The sequence below is a fragment of the Rattus norvegicus genome, chromosome 18 (assembly GCF_036323735.1).
Source record: "Rattus norvegicus strain BN/NHsdMcwi chromosome 18, GRCr8, whole genome shotgun sequence".
Classification (NCBI taxonomy): Eukaryota; Metazoa; Chordata; class Mammalia; order Rodentia; family Muridae; genus Rattus; species Rattus norvegicus.
The window spans coordinates 5759612-5780549 of NC_086036.1; the positions used below are offsets into that span (position 1 = coordinate 5759612).

The 20938-nt window shown below is 39.1% G+C and overlaps 1 long non-coding RNA gene across 1 annotated transcript; it reads right to left on the minus strand.

Annotated features, from left to right (window-relative positions):
* Positions 1 to 278: 278 nt before the first annotated feature.
* LOC120098243 (uncharacterized) lies at positions 279 to 13491 on the minus strand. The gene is made up of 3 exons (XR_005496371.2): positions 7829 to 13491; positions 4941 to 5091; positions 279 to 3520 (listed from the first exon to the last, which is right to left on the minus strand). It is a non-coding gene; the product is annotated as an uncharacterized LOC120098243 (long non-coding RNA).
* Positions 13492 to 20938: the final 7447 nt, after the last annotated feature.

Below are 20938 nucleotides of genomic sequence, written 5' to 3' on the forward strand. Positions count from 1 at the left end.
GCCCAGTATTTTGCAGTGAATTGGCATTGAATTTGCAATATTACCTCCCTATATGTACTAATATGGTAAGTTACATTAATTTATTTTCATTAACATTAAAACCCTAACACTCCTTGACTAGCTTTCTGGCATTAATCTTAATAACTATTTAATTTTGGTTAACTAATGTTATGGTTTTTATTGGTTCCTTGAGAGATTTATACACTATATTTTGACCATATTCATCCCTCCTCCCCATCCCCTCCCAGATCCTCCACCCCTTCTCAGACTCACTCAAATTTTTCTCTTTTATTTAAAGCTCATCAATTTCTATTATTTTTATCAGAGCTTCTAATTCTAAGCTGTTATATTTGCTTAGCTACCAATATTCTTATCAGTTGGAAATAAAACTAGACTGTTTCATAAAAAACTGTTTAGGGACTTTTGCTTTGTTTTTCCATCTACTGAAATGTCTCCATAAACTTCATGTGACTTATTCCATAATGGAAAGAAAATCTATGCATAAAGACATCTCATTTGTGAGGTAAAGTTTTGAGTTTACACAAATAGGCTCTTTCAACACTGTGAGGTCATCCCAGTTTTTCAGTCTGATGTTTAAGGCTTTGTAGACTGTGTTGTTTGAAAAACAGGGTCCTTCTTCATTCTCTGAATACATTGAGATGGAATTGTTAAAAAAAAAAGGCTCATTTTCTTCTTAATGTTAGTTGGCTGGTTAATAATGTCTCTTCTTTCTTTCCTGGTGTTGATGACTTCTCTTTTCCTTAGTTGCTCTGAGAGTCTGTGGATGTCATTAACTGATAGATCCCAGCACTGTTTTTGTTACTTTACTGAATTACTCCTCTCTTATCTCTCCCACTGGTTTCTGTTCTCACCAATACCATCGCTTTCTCCTGCTCTTTGTGTCTATCTTGCTGCTCCACTGTTCTCCCTTCTTGAGCACCACACTGGTGCCTTTGATCATCATTACCTTTACATGTTTTAATGTGAGCATTTAAGGACTATCAGCTTCTCTGAGCACTGTGTTAGTCTAGTGCACTTCTGTTGATATATTCTGATTGTCCAGCACAAATTCTCTAATTCCTATTATGGTTTCTTCTCCACATTTCAGGAAAATATCATTTAACCTTAAAAAACTGCTGAGTATTTTCTAGAGCCCTACCTAAAATTCATGTATATATTATTACACTGCAGACAGAAAGCATGCTTCGAATACTTTTAAACTTTTGTCTGGTGGTTCAGCAGCAACAGTGCAGGTGTACTGCACTCTGGAAAATAACATGGGTGCAGAATTTGCTTGCAGTATCCTATGCATATGAATGTCAACTTGTACATATATTCTAATGCTTAATGATAGACAGATTTTCACTTCTGTTAATTCAAAGCTTGCTTTATTTTAAAACCATATTATTGGGCCCATGCAAAATGGAATTGCAATACTCTCTTCTGGAACTCTCCTAGATTGTTATAAAATGACTCTCCTAACCTCTAAATACTAATTTATCTGTTGTTTGTATAGATTTACCAGTCTTACTGTCTTAAAATGTTCTAACAGAAGCAACATAGGGAAAGCATGGTTTGTTGTATCATGACTCTAGCAGACAGTCTATCATGATGAGGCAACCAAGCCAACTCAGTCAGTCAACAGGTTCTCCAGGGATAAAGAGAGGATTAAAAAGAAAGAAAGACAATTAGACAAGACTGTAGCATGACCCCAGCCAGTTCATAGGCTGATGTGGGCTTATTTGTTTCCCAATCTGCTTTTATACCATTTTAATTACATGCAAATAATAAGGTCAGTTCTAGGTTAAAGAAAAGACAAGGCAGTAAACACAAATAGTCGAGGAACAAACAAGGCAATAAACAAAGTCCTGTGATCACTGTTTCTAGGGGCTTATCAGGATGGCCAAGATATCTGAGCCTACTTCCCTGTCCTAGCCCAAAGTCAAATTCATGCCTGAAGACTACTTCTTTGTTCTAGGCCAAAGTCAGATTCTTGCCAACTTTCTAGAAGTATCCCTAAAAGCTCTCTACATCCCCTCCTTTTTAATTTCATAAACAAGACTACATCTATTTTAGGTTGTTCAGACAAGAATGCCTTCGTTACCCATCGTAGAACATGCATTATCAAAGCAATGCATTTATGTCTTAGGTTGCTAAGGCTCTGTGCAGAAACTTACTTGCCTCTGACTGCCACACTGTTAAATTTAGTTCCAAGCCAATACATATTTTGGCCCCCAACATATTGATGTTGATAAAGGCAAGTTTTATTACAATGAGAAGGAGTAAAAGTATTCCCAGGACAAGAAGGGCTAGCACGATCAAGCTTTATATGCCATTCTTGAAGATTGACTGAGATAGAAATACTGACCTTAAACCATGAATAATTTGACAGCAATATCAGCAGAGCAGGGTTCTTTAAGTTCATAATCTCGGTATGCAAAGTTAAAACATCCAGAGAGGTGTTAAAATTATGCCAAATATCCTGCCAGTGTCTTTGAACTTTCTCCCAACTATAAATTTTAAAAGTAACCCAAATGGATTGGTGTTTAGCATGACATTCAAGATGGGTTTTTACTCTTAGACTCTGAACCTCCTCTCCAATAATTTGAATAGCATCAATTCATTGTTCCAAATGCTTATCTAAATCCTCTTGAATACTCTGAACATTAGTAACATTTTTTGCTAAATGATTAACAAAAGTAGCTGTCTTAACTTCTTGTGTCAAAGCAATTGCAGAAGCTAGTGGTGCTAGCTATTAATGTAATAAAGGCTGCTATGCCAGCAACAATCAAGACCACTACCCTCTTGCTTCCGCTTAAAGCATGATTGACTTCTTATAGTATTTGCAAACTTTTTTTCAGAATACCAATGTCCCAAAATACTCATAGGCAATAAAACAAAAGCTGGTTTTATTGATATACCACCATAACAGACATGCCAGGTTTCAACACACTAACACAATTAGAAAATATTCAATCAACATGATTTACATTAAATACTGTAGAAGAAAGAAAAGTAATTTTAACATGAGCAATTAATAAAAGATTAGGAACCTTATTTGAAATCTAGATACTATCCCAATTTTATCCACTGCAAATGTAACTTTATGCAAGGCAGTTGTCAATTTTCAAATATGTCTCTGAATGTCTAGTACTAGTCTTCCAAATGAAGACTGTCATGTCCAATATTGGATTGATTCCTAGACCAGTCCATGATTGAGTCAGAGTATCTGGTCACATTAAAGGAAATAGAAGAGTCATTATATCTTCCCTATTTGATTAATTTTTTTGAAGGCAGTTTCCACAGTCTCCATGTTCTCTGACTACAGGTCTAAAAGCTTGAGGCAAGGCAGCTTGTCCAATCTCGGATATAGGCAAGCAAAGGTGGGTTAGGAACATATGCCCAATACAACTTCCCTGTTACCACTGTCGAAGAAGGCACTCAGCAACTCACAGGTCAGCATCATTCTTTGTCCCAGCATCAGCATGTTTCACCAATCACTCTAGAAGCCACCATCATCCTGCAAATAAACACAAACATGCCCTCCTCATTCCCATATTAATACCTGATCAGGATCATGCCATATGCCAGTAAGTGGATGTTTCCATTTTTACCAAGGTATAAGTATGCCTAGTTGTAGGGTGCCATAGACAGACACCTTACATCCTTGTTCCTTGGCATCCAAATTTTAAATTTTTAAAATAAAAAGAGCATGCTTTAAATAATTGTGTGGTGTATAAGAATATAACACCCCCTTTTTTACTTCACAAAGATACTGTTTTGAAGTTCCATGGACCCATTCCACAATATCTTGTCCTTGAGGATTATAAGGAATCCCAGTAATATGGGGATTAATAAATTGTCAAGAGAAAGTCTCAAACACTCAACTGTAATAGCCAGTTGCATTATCTGTTTTAAGTGATTTGAAACACCCTGCATAGAAAAACAATGTAGGCAATGACTAATTACATTTTTAGTTGCTTCTCCTGTTAAAGCAGTTGCAACATGAGAGCCTGAGAAGGTATCAATAGTCACATGTACATATTTTAATATTCCAAAATCAGAAATATGAATAACATCCATTTGCCATAATTGATTAAGTATAAGTGCTTGAGGATTAACACCATTATATGGTACAGGAAGAATTGAGGACATTGAAGACAAATCTTTACAATTTGATGTGCACATTCTCTAGAAATACCAAATTGTCGTCTCAAGCTATTACTATTTTGGATGTAAGGAATGAATTTCTATGGTCAATTGTTCCTGTATAAGGTCTATAATCTGCCCAGTATACAAATCTGCTGTGGCATTGCCCTCACTAAGGGATCTGGGCAATCCAATATGAACTCTTAAATGTCCTATAAAGTAAGGAATAGTATGTTTTCTTAAATTGAGTTGTACTTTCATAAATAATTGCAAAATTTGAGAATTAGCAGTATCTAAAAAAGGAACAATTTCAAGCAAGTATAAACCATGATATTGGTTATCAGTATATAAATTAGAAGCTTGATTTTTTCAGCATTTCAATAACAGCAACTACAGCATGTTGTTCAATTATTTGTGCTGAAGCCGGGGTAAAATCAAGAGAATGAATATGTGATCCAACTATATATGCTACCTTCCCACTAGATGAGCCATCTGTAAATACAGTAAGTGCATTCTCTGTCAGCTACATGCATGAATTTACAGGAAATGCAAAAGCATGCGTAGAAGCAAATAACTTGTCCTTTGAATAATGATTATCAATTTTGTCAGAAATGTTTGCACATGCAATAGGCGAAATATCACTATTCTGCAATAACCAATTTAATTGCTGTTTGGAATAAAGAATAAATATTTTACCAGGTTCTTTCCAAAAATACTTTTGTGATTCTATCCTACAATTCTGTATTAACACAGCAACAGCTTCATAATATGGAATAAAGTTAAAACTTTACTTGGAGATGAAGAAAGATGAATCCACAATATGGTCCCTTTTGCTATGGGTGCATGAGAAGTAGCAAGAATGCAAACAGCTGGGTTGGGGATTTAGCTCAGTGGTAGAGCGCTTGCCTAGCAAGCACAAGGCCCTGGGTTCGGTCCTCAGCTCTGAAAAAAAGAAAAAAGAAAAAAAAGAAAGAAAAAAGAATGCAAACAGCCAACAATTGATTATAGTTTATATAATGTATCTGCTGTTGACTAATAGCTTCCTTTACTTTCTGAAAAGCTATTCATCCCTCACCAGTTAATTGTTGAGGGGAATTGGGATTTACATCCCCATTTGAGAATATCAAACAGAGGTTGAGGTTCTCCTGTGGTAAGCTTAAGAGGAGGTCTTAGCCAATTAACATCTCCTAACACCTTTTGAAAATCATTTAAAGTAAGTAAACTATCTTTTCTTATTTGAATTTTCTGTTCCACCATCTGTTTAGGATATAACTGATGTCCCAAATATTGAAAGGGATATTGTCTTTGAATCTTTTCTGGAGCAACAACTAAGCCCCAGAATTTTAAAGTTCATTATATAAGAGCAAAGGCTTGTAGTAAAACTCCTTCAGAGGGATCAGCTAATAAAGTACCATCCATATAGTGAATAATATATACTGAAAGATCCAAAGTACTAACTTGTTGTATTGAAACAGCAACAATTCTTTTTACATAATGTAAGGCTATTAGCCATTCTTTGAGATAAAACTTTCCAATGATATCGCTTCATGGGTACTTTAAAATTACAAGCAGATACACTAAATGCAAAGCTTTTACAGTCATCAGGATACAAAGGAACAGTATAAAACCAATCTTCCAAATACATAATAATTCTATTTGCATTTCCTAGAATGCAGTTGGAGTAAGCAAACCAGGCTACTGAAAGACCCCTGGAGCAGGGAGACCCTCACTCAAGTCTCGGGATGATGCGACCCCCCAAGAACTCACGTGAGACCGTCCTTGCTGTAATAAACATGAGGTTTATTGATAGGAACCAGTGCACTGGGGTCGAGACTCATATCCCACGCAGGGGCACAGGAGTTCAACCCCGAGAGGCTGGGAGAAAAGGTATTTAAAGGAAGAAGCCACAACCCAAGGGGGCAGGGATGGCATCATTGGAAAATCACAAGGAGAAGCTTCCTGTCTCTCAAGATTGCTTAACTTTATGGTCCGCTAGTTCCTGGAAGAAGCTTCCTGTTATCTTTACTAGGTCTGGAATCGCACATCTAAGGACCTTATCTTAAGTCCTTTTATCTAGTTCCTGGGAGAGCAGGCTCAAGAAATGTGACCTTTTACTTACTTAGTAAAGGGCAGGGTCTGGAATCTGAGTATTTAGGGCTTCTTAGGGGTGAGATAGCATTTTTAAACTTTTGACTTCTTAGCTGCATTTTTTATTCTTTCACTACAATGCCCCACAAGTTCCATAGCCTCATCAACACTTTGCAACAATCTCCACCTGCCTGAGTTAGAATCCTGAGCCTGTGATTTAACTGTAAACTGCAGGCAATGGAACACGGGTAGCTCAACCACAATCTTCAAGTTTCCCTTGCAACACCAGAGCACAACCACAACTTTGGAAAGCAAAACTCCAACAAGCAATCCAGTGTCTCCAAAATCAACACCAAGTGCACCATCCCCTTGCTACAAAGTTTGGCTGCCAGTTCCTGCACACAAACACATGATGATGTAGCCTCCAATACCTCACCAAGAGATACTGCCCTACATCCTATCTCTTATAAGTTTGGTTTGTAGGATAAGGATTATATAAAATATTACTCAGTTTAGAGATATCTTTAGAAACCTGGTTTGGCTCATGCCACACACTGTTGTTCTGAATGACTCCAACCCCGGGTTACTAGTTTAAGCCAACTTTCTGATACCAATGTTACAAATTTTTAACCATACCCAATAATTTATAAGCCAATGATCTATAACCAAGACATGTAGAGCATATTTATACATTTAAAATCAATCAGAAACAGAAATGAAGTAGCTACACAGATCTTATATACTATAAAGAAAAAAATTCTCTTACTTTTTTCTAGCTGTAATTTCACAAGAAGAGCATCTGTCACCTGCTGAAACCAATAAACACAATCACAGATTTTTGTAGAAGGCACAGCCATCCGCTTCCTGCCCAGAGAAGCTGAGAACCTGGTGGCCCCTTTAAGAGAGGTTCCTATAGACAGTCAACCCCTGGCAGGGCTTCTCCAGTTATGCTAGACTCCTGGCTACAGGTGCAAGGCTCCAAAGGCATTTTACCAGTTTTTGTTGTTTGTGTCAATGGAAACTGCCTTTTTTTGTAGCAAGTTAAAACTAAATCAAGGGGTAGACAGCCAGCAGATAAAGTTTTAAGCATTCCTTTTCCTTTGAACATGAAACACAGAGCAACAATCAAGCAGTGAAACAAAACCACAGGCATAAACTGACAAACATAGATTGGTACACCAAGGACAAACAATAGGCAGAAAGAGAAGAGTACTAAATGTGCCAAGGGGACCCAGATATCCTTCCTAAGGGACCCAGAACCAGAACTAAAACTCCTGTCAGAGCCAGAAAGGAGGCAAGACATCTCCTGATCGCTTCCTCTCTCCAGGAGTGTTCTGAAACAACTTATGTTCATTTTCCTTCTCTTTGGCCAAAGCATCCCTGGATAGCAGAGAGGATGGCTCTTCTCAAACCCATTTCTTTTTCTCATGTCTAAGGACTAAATTATCTCTAATTGAGGTACAAAGACCAAAAGCATCTATGAGAATTATCTTCACTCCTCTAGATTTTTACCCTATCTCTAAACACACACACACACACACACACACACACACACACACACACACACACACACACACACAATTACCATTACCTTGTCCCTTTTTACAGGGTTTATTCACTGCTGGCCCAAATCTTCTTTACTTTCCTTTTCACACACTTCCTATTCCTGAAGTGTTCTTCACTATATCCTGCTTACTGGATCTCCAACACTGAGGTGCCATCTGACCAAGCCAGCTCAGTCAGTCAGCAGGTTCTCCAGGGAGGGAGCAAGGATTAAAAAGAAAAAAGACAATTAGACATCACTATAGCATGACTCCAGCCAGTTCTGAGACTAAAATTGTTTTTTTTTCCAGTCTGCTTTTATACCATTTCAATTACACGCAAATAATGTCAGTTCTAGATTAAAGAAAAGACAAGTCAATAAACACAAATAGTCAAGGAACAAACAAGGCAATAAGCAAAATCCCGTGATCACTATTTCTAAGGACTTATCAGGATGACCAAGATTGTCTGAGCCTACTTCCCTGTCCTAGCCCAAAGTCAAATTCAGGCCTGAAGCCTACTTCTTCAGCCTGGGCCAATGTCAAATTCCTACCAAATTTCTAGAAATGGCCCCAAAAGCTGTCCACAATGAGGAAGTTTAAAAGAGCTGTCAATCAACTGAAGTACCTGTCACTCTGTGTCCTCAGGTGGAGAGTCAAGAGTGGCAAGTACTCACAGTCACCTAGCTGCCTCCTTGTTATATGGTCTAGAAGCCAAGACCAGGGACTGGTGCTGCTGGCGTCCAGGGAGGGTCTACACCTTCTATAATCTAATCTAGATAATCTCTCCCGGCTGTCTTTGGAGGTGTGTCTCCTGAGTGGTTCTATAGCCTGTCAAATTGATATTTAGCATAAACACCACAAAAACATGTGCATTGTAAGGTATAAAGTCGACCCTTTGACATAGCTGTATGTTAAAAATTTGTTTTCCAGGACACCATCTAATCTTGTTTTCTGCTGCTGAGATAAAATGCCTCACCCAAGGGAACTTATGGGAGAAAGGATGCCTTTGGCTCACAGCTCCCCACAGACCCACCCTAAGGCCAATTTGACCTATGTAATTCTTTGAGGCTCCCTCTTAGGTGGTTCTAGGTTGTGGTAAGTTGATATTTAAAATCAACTAGCACACCAGCTTAGTCTTACTGCTAGAATTTAGTCCATCGACACTAAATTTAATATGACATAATCAGCCTTGCTTATATCACCTTACATTTCTGTCTGACTCATCCAACTTATTCCTGGCTTTCATTTGGATTCGATCTGTATATTGAATACTTCCATTGTGAATACATATCTATTCCACACAAGCCTATCCCCACTCTTTCATCTATTCTTTTACTTGGATAATTTGTATTACCCTGTCTTTTCAAGTCCTGTTTTGTTATATGTCTAACCTACGCTAACATCTATCTTTGAGGTAATTAAATTTGCATATTCTAGAGCTTATTTTTCAACTTTTGTTTACATTTTTAGGGTTCCAGCAAACTTTCCTACAAATCTACATGTTTTTGTTTCCTTTCGTGTTGCTCAGCATAATAGTTAACGTTGTAGACAAAGTAATCACACATAAGCATGCCAGACCATCTGTGAGTCTGTCTTTATGGTCTGATACTAAAAAGTCGATTTAGTTATTCTTTATGTATGAGTGTTTTCCCTGCGTTTGTGTACCATACACACCGTGTGTGTGGCTGATGCCCATGAAGTTCATACGTACAAGTCCTAGGACTGTAGTTACAGACACTTGTGAGCTGCCATATGGGTGCTGGGAATTAAATCCCAGGTCTCTGCAAGAGCAGACTTAACCATTAGGCTGTCTCTCCCAAAGTCTGACTTTTCTTTTGGAATCTGGTTATGTAATTATGTTTTTTAACCTCTGTCTTATTGACATACTTGATGAGCCCTAAAGATTTTGTACATTCCCTCCGCTAGATACATTACATTTTTAGGGGGTAGAGTAATATTTATTCAACTGGGACTAAACTGAGTCACAGCTGTATCAGCATTTTGGTAAGACTTACTCCAGATCTAATTTAACCCATTCCTAAAACTCAGGAGTTTTAAACTAAGAAAATGAATTTCTTTGATAGACCACCAAGCCTGTGGGAAATCCTTGTTTTCTTAGGTTCACCAAACATACTTTCAAAATTTGGCAAGTGCTTCGACAGAAAACAAACGAAAATATTTAAGCCCTCAAGTATTTAATTTTTGCTATTCTAACCTTATATAATAAAAACATTACTATTGTCTTCTTTTAAAATTCTAGCAGGAATTTTCTGCTTGAGACAACCACCTTATTCAGCTTTGGCCTAGATCTGACAAAAATCCTTTGGAAGACATAAGGTAATAAAAGTGACCAACCACTTATTACAGGTTCTCTTGTGTGTGTGTGTGTGTGTGTGTGTGTGTGTGTGTGTGTGTGTGTGTATGTGCGTGCGCGCGTGTGCGTGCGGACCTGTGTACGTGTCTGTCTGTCTGTCTGTGTTTGTGTGTGTACCTGTGCATGTGTCTGTATGTCTGTCTGAATGTCTGTGTATGTGTGTCTGTATTTTTTCTGGTTGTTTTCCACATAAATACAGGTTTGATACAAGCTTCCTTCTACAGTCCAGTATAAATTCTCAGTCTCCTTTTGTGCAGCAAACCACCATGAGAAATCTTTTATTCTACTTGAAAAGGTTTTGAATCACTAACTTCCATCTAAAGAGTTTACTTTCTTTGTTTTTGGTTGTTTTATGAGGAGGAATTATGTTAGGACCAATATTCATTTTTAAAGTCCTGTTTGTTGAAAATCCAAGGGCAACATAGAATAACAAAATCAAATGGCCTTTCTGAAGCTTGAAATCTAGCCAGGCATAGGACAATTACAAAGGTAACCAATCAAATGAGCATAAAGCACGCTGGCAAGAAATCTCTAGAACATGGTGACTTGTGCAATGTTCTTTTTTCACTGTCAAACAGAAGCCAGTCCCATTAACTAAATGTCCAATGGAGTGGCTGCAAACACCACAGGTTCCTTAAACACACCACACACACAATTGGCCAACTTCTACAATAAGTTATTCACGAAAGCCGCTTTTTCATTATATATTAACTCTGATCTGAATTGCATTAGGATATGAAAATTACATAAAGTAAAATACTTATCCATATGAATATATATCTCCAAGGAGGTTATTTTGAAATTAGTATTTATCATATCTTTAATTGGAGAATAATACTTTCCTTCAAGTGTTTAAAGATGTACAATAAATTTTAGAATAATGTATCCAATTTTCCCAACATAAATAATTCCTGCCAGTCCATTTTATTTTCATGTGTGATCAATAATAATAAAATATTGATGGCAATATTATAATGTATAAAGACAGTTAACTGCATAACAATCCTTGTAACACCCAGTGCTTGCTGCTTTTTTAACACCCCTGGGGTGGGTAGGCAGGCACTATGGCACCACAGTGTATACATGAAGGTCAGAGGGCAACTGGAAGGAGTCAGTTCTCTCTGCCCACCCTACGGGTTCCAGGGATGGTACACAGTTCATCAGGCTAGCAAGCGCATGCCTTTACCTGATGAACCATCTTGACATCCCCGTGTGCTCATACTCTTGACCTAATTTATAGGGGAGGAAGCTGTGCACAGGCATATCTGCTCATACCCAGATCTGCTTCAGTCCAAAGCCCTGGCCCACCACAGTCTGTTGTCTCTGAGGATCAATGAAAGCTGAAGCATTGATTTGCAGTTTGATAGATGCCCTATGTCTTACTCCTTTTCAAACTGCATTACTTAGATAGACAGGGTAAAGAGATAAAAGTGCAAGTCAGATTTATCAATTCAATTATTTGTCAAAAGCTCAAATACATCTTGACCGGCGAGAAAGGGTTGGAGTTAAAATGCATTTCTGGCATTCTCCTAAGACTGCAACTTTCTGTGTTGTCTCTGCCAGACACGAACTTTAGAAGCTGACTTTAATTAATTATTTCCACCCTTGTGCTTTTTTTTTTTTTCAAAGATTGCCTTTTTGTCTCTCCCTTTTTGCTGTGCCCGACAGCCCAATCTGATCCTAGATTCCAGTGAATGGGAAGAACATTAGGTGACCAGCCATGGGGAAAGATACAGCTCATTGCATTATGATGCTGGCCAACCTCGTCTCCCTACTCCCTTCCCCTATCCCCTCAGTCTGTCTCATATCGCTGTGGCTGCTGATGCCACTGCAGTTGGTATTCTTATTGTCAGTGTATCTTAATTAATCCTCTAACTTTATACCATTTAGTCAGAGATGTCTACCTTCCTATTATTTCCCCCACCATATGCTTCTTTCTTGTTCATCTTAATAAAGATATCAAAGACTCCAAACTCACCATAAATTAATTCTACTTCCTCTGGGATACTTGAAAGTTTTAGGGCTCTATAAAGGCATCTGCTATAAATTTGATTTGTGTTTCTATTCTGTGGGCTTCTGTATAATTTTTAATCAAAACAATAAGAATAAAACTATATCTTAAGGAATATTCCCTATGCCCATGTTATTTGCATGACATTCAATTTTAATTTTCCTAGTCTTATTATCAGTTCATTATTCAAAGCAACTCTTTCCTTAGAATGAATTGACTTACAGTTGAAAATCGTGACATGGACACTTTCTTATATAAACTCTTTGAATCACAGCCCAGTAGTTGGAAGAATGTTTCTGAACATAACCCTTTGAACACGGGCAGATCATATGGTGGGAAGTGGGGTTCAGGTAGCCAGGAAACAATTTCAAAATCATCCATTTCTTCCCAGTCACGTGGTCAAGTGGTAAGGTGAATATGAAAAATGCAGACAGAGACTCTCAGAACCTCTGGAGGGGGTGTCTTTCTATTAGCATTTCAAAAATGTCTCCAGTTCCCCAATCTAAATACATAATCTGTGAATAACATTATGGGTTTTCAGCTGGCAGCGAAGTGTGATATATTGTTAATGCTTTTCTGAAAATGTTAGAATGGAGATCTATCAAAAGCTCTATTGTCTCTGACGGATTTCATACAACAGTCCAAGAAGCACCTCAATCTCCTGCCTAACTAGAGACCTTACTGTTCTGTAGATCATTCGAAATTGTATTACATCTAAATAATAAAAGCCATTATTAAGGTCAATTCATAGATGTAGAGTTTGCAGTTTTAGAAAATTTTCCCATGGATCTGGCTTGGATTCTCAATAGGAGCTAGCTTGCTAGCTTTCTTGCCCTCCCTCCCTCTTTCTCTCTCTGCCCCCCTGAGGATGATGGGAATAAGTTAGCTTTCTGTGGTTGCCCTGAATGGGAAGACAGCCCTGACAACATTTAAACAGCGCCAGAACGCCAAGCATCTCAGGTTGCAATTAACATTCTCAGTCTACCTGCTGCTTTGTTTCCTCCCAGTCGAAGGAGACCAGGCTATACTGAAGGATTGTGTTTATAAAGTGATTAAGAAATTTCATCCCGTCACTCACATTTGTGTGATGTCTCTGGGCCATTTCTGATGTTGCTACTGTAGCAACAGCATATTTAGTGCTTGTCACAGACAGGAGCCTTTTGGAATTGTGAGGGAGGAGTTGCGATTTATAATGCGCTACAAATTGCTCTCAGCGCTAGAATACAAATTCAAATATGAGAGTTGATACCAATCTGCAATGTATTTTGGAGTAATCCCAATTGCTTAGGAAAATCCCTTGATGGTTTAGGGATACATTTTGTCTACCAAACAGTCATTCTAACTGCATTGAGAATTCAGACACAATTTTTAAAATGCAGAAGGGATTTCAGGGTAAATTATACTTCTGAAACCCCAAGTGTTCAAAATAGAAGCATCTTTGCTTGAAGCACCAAGACCCTGTAAAACCATGCAGATAGGGTGGCTCTCAGACAAAATCCATCCCTGGGAAATTCAACAGGGAACTTCACTGAGCACAACTTAAAATGTTCTGTGCATGTTAGGCATTTCCATGCCCGAAGAGAAAATAGTGAGTGTCTCAACACATCCTTTCACGAGTTTTTATTGAGCAAAAAAGAACATCTACTATGTATTATCACACACACACACACACACACACACACACACACACACACACACATCCATAGCAGCTACTGTTTCTACAATAATCAAAGAATGTTAGAGTAGAAACAAGTGTGTACTATGGGTTATGGAACCAACAGAATTATCGCATGTTTTGATCACTTGTTTAGAATCCAACACATTCATAATTCATAACTTGGTTAGAATATGAGAGTAAATTCATCATAAAGAAATCTCAAGTTCAAGTGCCTGTATCTAACTTGAGGGAAAAAACGTAGAGAGGCACAGCTAGCTACACTAATCAGTGGATTGCCACCAGCAGTGAGAGATGTTTTCAACATGCTTGCCCTGAGCCCTTGTTATCTGAACAAGATGACCAGAGAGAAGCTTGGTGGCGGACAGCAGTGTGGAATTTTATTTTAATCGCTATGAATATGATTCTCGGCTAGTGGAAGGCCCAGGAGAATTGACCTTGGTCCCTGCATCAGGGATGGGCTATGACTGGATGATTTGTTCTTCTTTGTGTTAAAGTCATGCAGGTAGACAGTAGAGATGCCTTATGCTGAATGAGTTTGCTACAGTGGCCGCAACAAGCTACCACAGATTGGTTAGCTCAAATAACAGAAATTGATTTCCTTATAATTCGTGACTGGAAATCCCCAATTAGAGATCAGCAGGGTTGTTTTCTTCTGAGGCTTCTCCTTAGCTGGCAACTGGCCATCAGAGCTGTCTGCATATGGCCCTCCTCTGACTTTAACTGTGTTCTAATGACATCTTATCCTGTGAATGCCAATTGCACTGAATCAGGCACTGCACTGGGAGTGTAGCTCAATGGTGGGGTGCTTGCCTAGGTTGTGTAAGACTCAGGGCTTCAATCAGCAGCACCATTCAAAATTACCTGAAAACCAATAAGGTTGCACGTGAATTAGTGCCTACTCTATGATATCTTCGTAATTACTGTAAAGACTTTAGCACGGAATTTATTTACATTCTGAAGTTCTAGGATAAGGCCTGAAATGTATGAATGTAGGAGAAGGCATCATAGCTCATGACCAGCTAGGTGTGAATGTGAGTTATGTTGGATCTTGGTGGGATTTCCTGATGCATTCACAATCTTGGCCAAAAGCATTGTGTCACAGCGGTTTTTCCCTGCCTGACATGATTTAAAAAAAAAAAAAAAAGATATGTTGTTAATCAAACCAGTGTAATAGTTGACTCTCGTTACCATTAGTTTTTCCTATGCAGCTTTCAGTTTTCTTGAGTTGGTACCCATAGAGAGTTGTGTTGTGACGGGTGCTTGCTGATATAGACTTTCGTTTTTATGGTGCTTCTAATAAAGGGGGAACAGAGAGGCAAGTTGTCTCCCATCAAGACAACTTAGTAAGTTCACAATCTAAAGGTGATTTACTGGGAGTCTGTGTTCTGCCCTGCTGCTGGGCACAGACATCGGAGAGAGGATCACACAAACTTGACTAAACTTAACCCGGGTGGGTGCTGGGCTTCAGGGACGTGCCTAGTCACTGCTCCAGGGGAGGGAAAACACAGTCTGAGATGTGAGAAAGCCAAAGCTGCTATTTTCTGGCTTTCCACACCTCCAATCACCACTAGAGAACTGCACAGAGAAGTTGGGAAAGAGGCCAGGACTGGGCACTCCCAAACTCCTGGACATTCAGGTGCCACTGAGTCCCAAGGAGTTGAGAGCAGAGTCTTGGGCCATGGGCTAAGTATGGTGACTAGCCATCCCAGGGGCTGGGGAAATGAGAGCCCCAGCTTAGCTCAGAGGTGATTGTCCTTAGCTTGGCCAGAGGTTTTCTCAGTGGACAAAGGCGTACTCCATGCTCCCCAGGGTGGTTCTTGATGAAAGACACAGTCCTTGGTTTCAAATTGTTTATTGGTTGTTCATCATAGAAAATGAATGCATCTCATACTAATTTCTCAGGGAGGACCAGAGATTAAATACCTTGTGCAGGGAGCAATGTCTGGGAAGGGGAACATATTGGCTAAACCCTCAAGGCCTCCAGGCACCTCATTAGCATCGAGAACTCTGTTCTAGGCCTACATGACCACAGGTCACATTTCCTCATATGTGTGGCACATGTACCAGGCCAGGAATTTGGCAGGAATCAGGGAGGCGCCTACTATCTCAGGTGTGTACCCACCACGTTTCTGGGGGTCTCAGACCTGCTCTACCCACCAAGCTTCCTGGCATGGATTACCATCCCACAACCTACTTACTACTCCTGCTTCAAGCAGTTAGGAAGAATATATGGAAAAGGAACAAGCAATAGTAGTAGTAGTACTAAATAATAATAATAATAATAATAATTAATAATAATAATAATAAATAAACAGACTAGAAAAATGTTTCCATTTCAAAATCAAGTCGGACATTCTTGGGTCAGCATGCAGTGAGGGGATGGCTGTGCAACCATCATTCAGACTCTGCTGGGGTAAAACTCGCTCCTTCCAGACAATGGAGCCTAAACATGTTCCATCACAGACAGTAATCTGGAGTTTATTGCTTGGAGCTTGAGCTGGAGTATCCCTCCACCCCTCCCACATGGCTTCAGAGGCTGAAGAATAGAGTCTAAGAATTCATATGGTAGAAAACAAGAGTCGAGTGAGGTATGAGAAATACCATCTGACTATAGGGCCTTTTCATAACCGGGGTATGGTACTGTGAGGAGAAGCAAAAAAGAAGAGAACAAGGGAAAAAACCTTCTTGCCACACAATATGAATACAATAAATACAAACCATAAAACACAAAGAAGAAGAATGCTTTCTTTTACATGCTGACCATCAGTTGAACCAGCACCATTTGTTGAAAACGGTGTCTTTCTTCCACTGGATGATTTTAGCTCCTTTAACCATTCTTATCTCCTTGTACAAAGCTCAAGTCCAAGTGGATCAAGAATCTCCACATAAAACCAGATGCACTGAGACTAATAGAAGAGAAAGTGGTGAGCAGCATCAAACACAAGGGCACAGGGGGAAATTTCCTGAACAGAACACCAATGGCTCATGCTCTAAGATCAACAATAGGCAAATGGGACCTCATAAAACTGCAAAGCTTCTGTAGGGCAAATGACACTGTCAGTAGGACAAAATGGCAACCAACAGATTGGGAAAAGATTTTTACCAATCCTACATTCCATAGAGGGCTAATATCTCTAACATATACAAAGAGCTCAAGAAGTTAGACTCCAGAGAATCAAATAATCCTATTAAAAATGGGGTACAGAGCTAAACAAAGAATTCTCAACTGAGGAATATTGAATGGCTGAGAAGCACCTAAAGAAATGTTCAACATCCTTAGTCATCAGGGAAATGCAAATCAAAACAACTCTGAGATTCCACCTCATAGCATTCAAAATGGCTAAGATCAAAAAACTCAGATGACAGCAGATGCTGGCAAGGATGTGGAGAAAGAAAACACTCCTCCATTGTTTGTGGGATTGCAGCTGGTACAACCACTCTGGAAATCAGTCTGGAGGTTCCTCAGAAATTTGGACATAGTGCTACCTGAGGACCCAGCTATACCATTCCTGGGCATATATCCAAAAGATGCTAGAACATATAACAAGGACACGTGCTTCACTATGTTCATAGAAGCCTTATTTATAATAGCCAGAAGCTGGAAAGAACCCAGATGTCCCTTAACAGAGGAATGGATACAGAAAATGTGGTACATTTACACAATGGAACACTACTCAGCTATTAAAAACAATGACTTCATAAAATTCTTAGGCAAATGGATGGAACTAAAAAATATCATCCTGAGTGAGGTAACCCAGTCCAAAAACAAAACAAAACAAAACAAAACACATATAGTATGCACTAACTGATAAATGGAATTAGCCCAAAAGCTAATACCCAAAAAGAATTCACTGACCATATGAAGCTCAAGAAGAAAGACCAAAACGTAGATGCTTCAGTCCCTCTTAGAAGGGGGAACAAAATATCACGGGAGGAAATATAAGGACAAAGAATGGAGCAGGGAGTGAAGGAAAGGTCATCCAGAGACTGCCCACATGGGAATTCATTCCATATGCAGCCACCAAGCCCAGTCACTATTGCTGATGCCAGAAGTGCTTGCCTGATATGGATGTCTCCTGAGAGGCTCTGCCAGAGCCTTATTGATTCAGATGAAGATGCTTGCAGCTAACCATCAGACTGAGGACAGGGACCCCAATGGAGGAGCTAGAGAAAGGACTGAAGGAGCTGAAGGAGTTTGCAACCCCATAGGAAGAACAACAATATCAACCAACCAGATCTCCCAGAGCTCCCAGGGACTAAACCACCAACCAATGAGTACACATGGAGGGACCCATGGCTCCAGCCACATATGTAGCAGAGAATAGCAGTGTCTGGCATTAATAGGAGGAGAAGCCCTTGGTCCTGTGAAGGCTCATTTCACCAGTGTAGGGGAATGCCAGGGTGTTGAGGAGGGAGTGGTGGGAGGGGGAGCATCCTCATAGAAGCGGGGGTAGAAGTGATGGGAGAGGGGGAAGTGGGAAAGGGGATAACATTTGAAGTGTAATTACATAAAATATTCAATCAAAAATTAAAACACTAATCAATGGTAACATAATTGATCATATAGTTTAAAGTTCCAAAAATGATTCTTGTCTTAGGGTTTTACTGCCTGTGAACAGACACCATAACAAAGGCAACTCTTATTAGGATGAAATTTAATTGGGGCTGGCTTACAAGTAAGAAAAAAGGAAGAAGAAGAACACTAAGAAGAGAGCCATCAAAATACATAAGTTAAATAATTAAGCTTATTTCAAATGAAATCAATGTCACAAAATTATGAGCAAATGCTTTAAAATATGATTAAAATGTCCAAGAAGATAAAAAGAACAGCACTCAGAAAAACAAATGTGAAATAAAACAAGGCACTTACAAAAATCAATAGAAATCTTAGAAATGAGTGTAATTTTGCATATAATTATGGATATGAGTAAATAGGAGAATTAATAGGATAAATTCTAGACTGGATGGGAGAAGGGTGAGCAAGCTGAGCGGTTCTAGCCTGTGTCTGATGAGCAAGCCAGCAAAGTAGAGTAAGCAAGCAATGCCTGGGCCATTCAGGTTTGAAGACAGACATGGCCCTGTGTTAAATGCGTCCTTCAAGCTTTGAGCGAGACAGCAGAGAGTCAACCACATGCTCAGTCTGGAAATCAATGTGTATATGCTGCACAAAATGACAGGTGACATGACAAGCATGGTAGTCATGCTGGTACAGAACTTCATCTCAGCACCAACCAACACATTCTTGCATCATCTACAGTCATTCTGCTCACTGGGAGCGAAAGTAATAGAAAGGCCCTGGTGCACATGGAAAACTGAGGGTGTGCTGTTCAAACTGCTAATTAAAACAATGACTGGGGGATGAATGTATTTTATTAGGAAAGAAAGAAAAGTCAGCCTACAGTTTCTACGGCTCACCATATCCCATAATTATGTTCACAGAAAATGCATTCTGTCCATCTTGGGGTGATTACACAAAGCAAAGTGGGTAGAAACAAAATATAATTTTCTGCCTTCCAAGTTCAAAGAATTGAACTATTCTCCTGGGCCCTATCTTCTCTGTCCTCTTCCAGGTGGAACTGTTGCTTTAGGGCATCTTCAGAATGAGGAATGAGCCCCACTTGACATAGGATGCAAGCTTGAAATAAAATGTTGCAGCTAAGCCACCACTTCTCAAGTTGTCTGTTACCACAGTATCGTGACTGTGAAGAACAATTATGGAAAACTGGAAAGAATACAGAAATTGATAAAATATGCTGAGAAATTTAATTAAAAATCAATTAGAAAATACTATTTTTTAATAAACATATAAATCTCTAGGCAATAATAACATGTGTTCCTGGGAGAATTAAAGCATATTCTAGAAAGCAGGGAATTGCTGGATAATCTTAAGCTTTGTTCAAAAAGTCTTATACTACATATGCTTAAATTTTATGATACCCATATGAAAGCAACGTTAAAGGGACCTATTGAAGACTTTCTCAATTCAAGTGAAATTAGGGGGGAAATGAGAGAGAAGGAAGAAAGGAAGGGAGTGAAAGAAAGAGAGATGGGGAGGAAAGGAGAAAGGAAGGAGTACTAATAGGCCCAAACATAAAAGTTGCAGTAAAATGAATGAAACAAACTGCATATGAGATCAATCAGTTTGATCAAACCAAGTCTGATAAATATGATATTTCTAAATAAAACTTTTTGATGTTGTAAAAGAATAAAAAAGAAAAACATCAATAAAAACTATGGATGACAGAAATGTACACATGCACACGCATACGCACGCACACATATACACACACACTCACATACATGTTGCACACACAAGAGAGACAGTGGAAACTAGAGCAAACTAGCTGAGTCCAATTGTACTCTCAAAACTGACACATTCAGGTACCATTTTCAGTATATCAAACTGCCATATTGGGAGAGTCTTCAAAGAGTTAACAACTGGGTTGAAATGAGGCTTTGAGAATGTGCTCCAATCCCACATGACTGGAGTCTTTAAAAAAAAGTGGGAAGTTGGGATAAACACACACAGAGTGAGACACAGAGAAGAAGACAGTCACCTGCAACTTAGGGAAAGACTTAGGAGATGGGAACCTTGTGTACTCTGACTTCTGAATTCCAAAATGGTGAAAATATGAATGGTTATAATATAAGCCACCCACTCTGTTGAGCCTTATGATGGAATTCTGAGGAAGCCAAAACATTATCAAAAAGAGAGTTGTGTCACTACTAATGTCAGATAAAACAGAATTGAAGCCAGATGGTATTAAAGGCATGGGAGGGGACATCAAATGAAAAAGTCCATTATACTACAACATAAATCTAGTCCCTCTACATTCAAGCATTGGCCCCAGTCTTCCCACCAAACCTCTCTTATCAGTGTTGCCAAAGATGGTTGACTTCCAAACTCCAGCCTGTGCACCTGTGGGCAGCATTTGGCACAGTTGAAAATGGCCTCCTGGGGCTGGGGATTTAGCTCAGTGGTAGAGCGCTTACCTAGGAAGCGCAAGGCCCTGGGTTCGGTCCCCAGCTCCGAAAAAAAGAACCAAAAAAAAAAAAAAAAAAAAGAAAAGAAAATGGCCTCCCTTTTGAGTCCC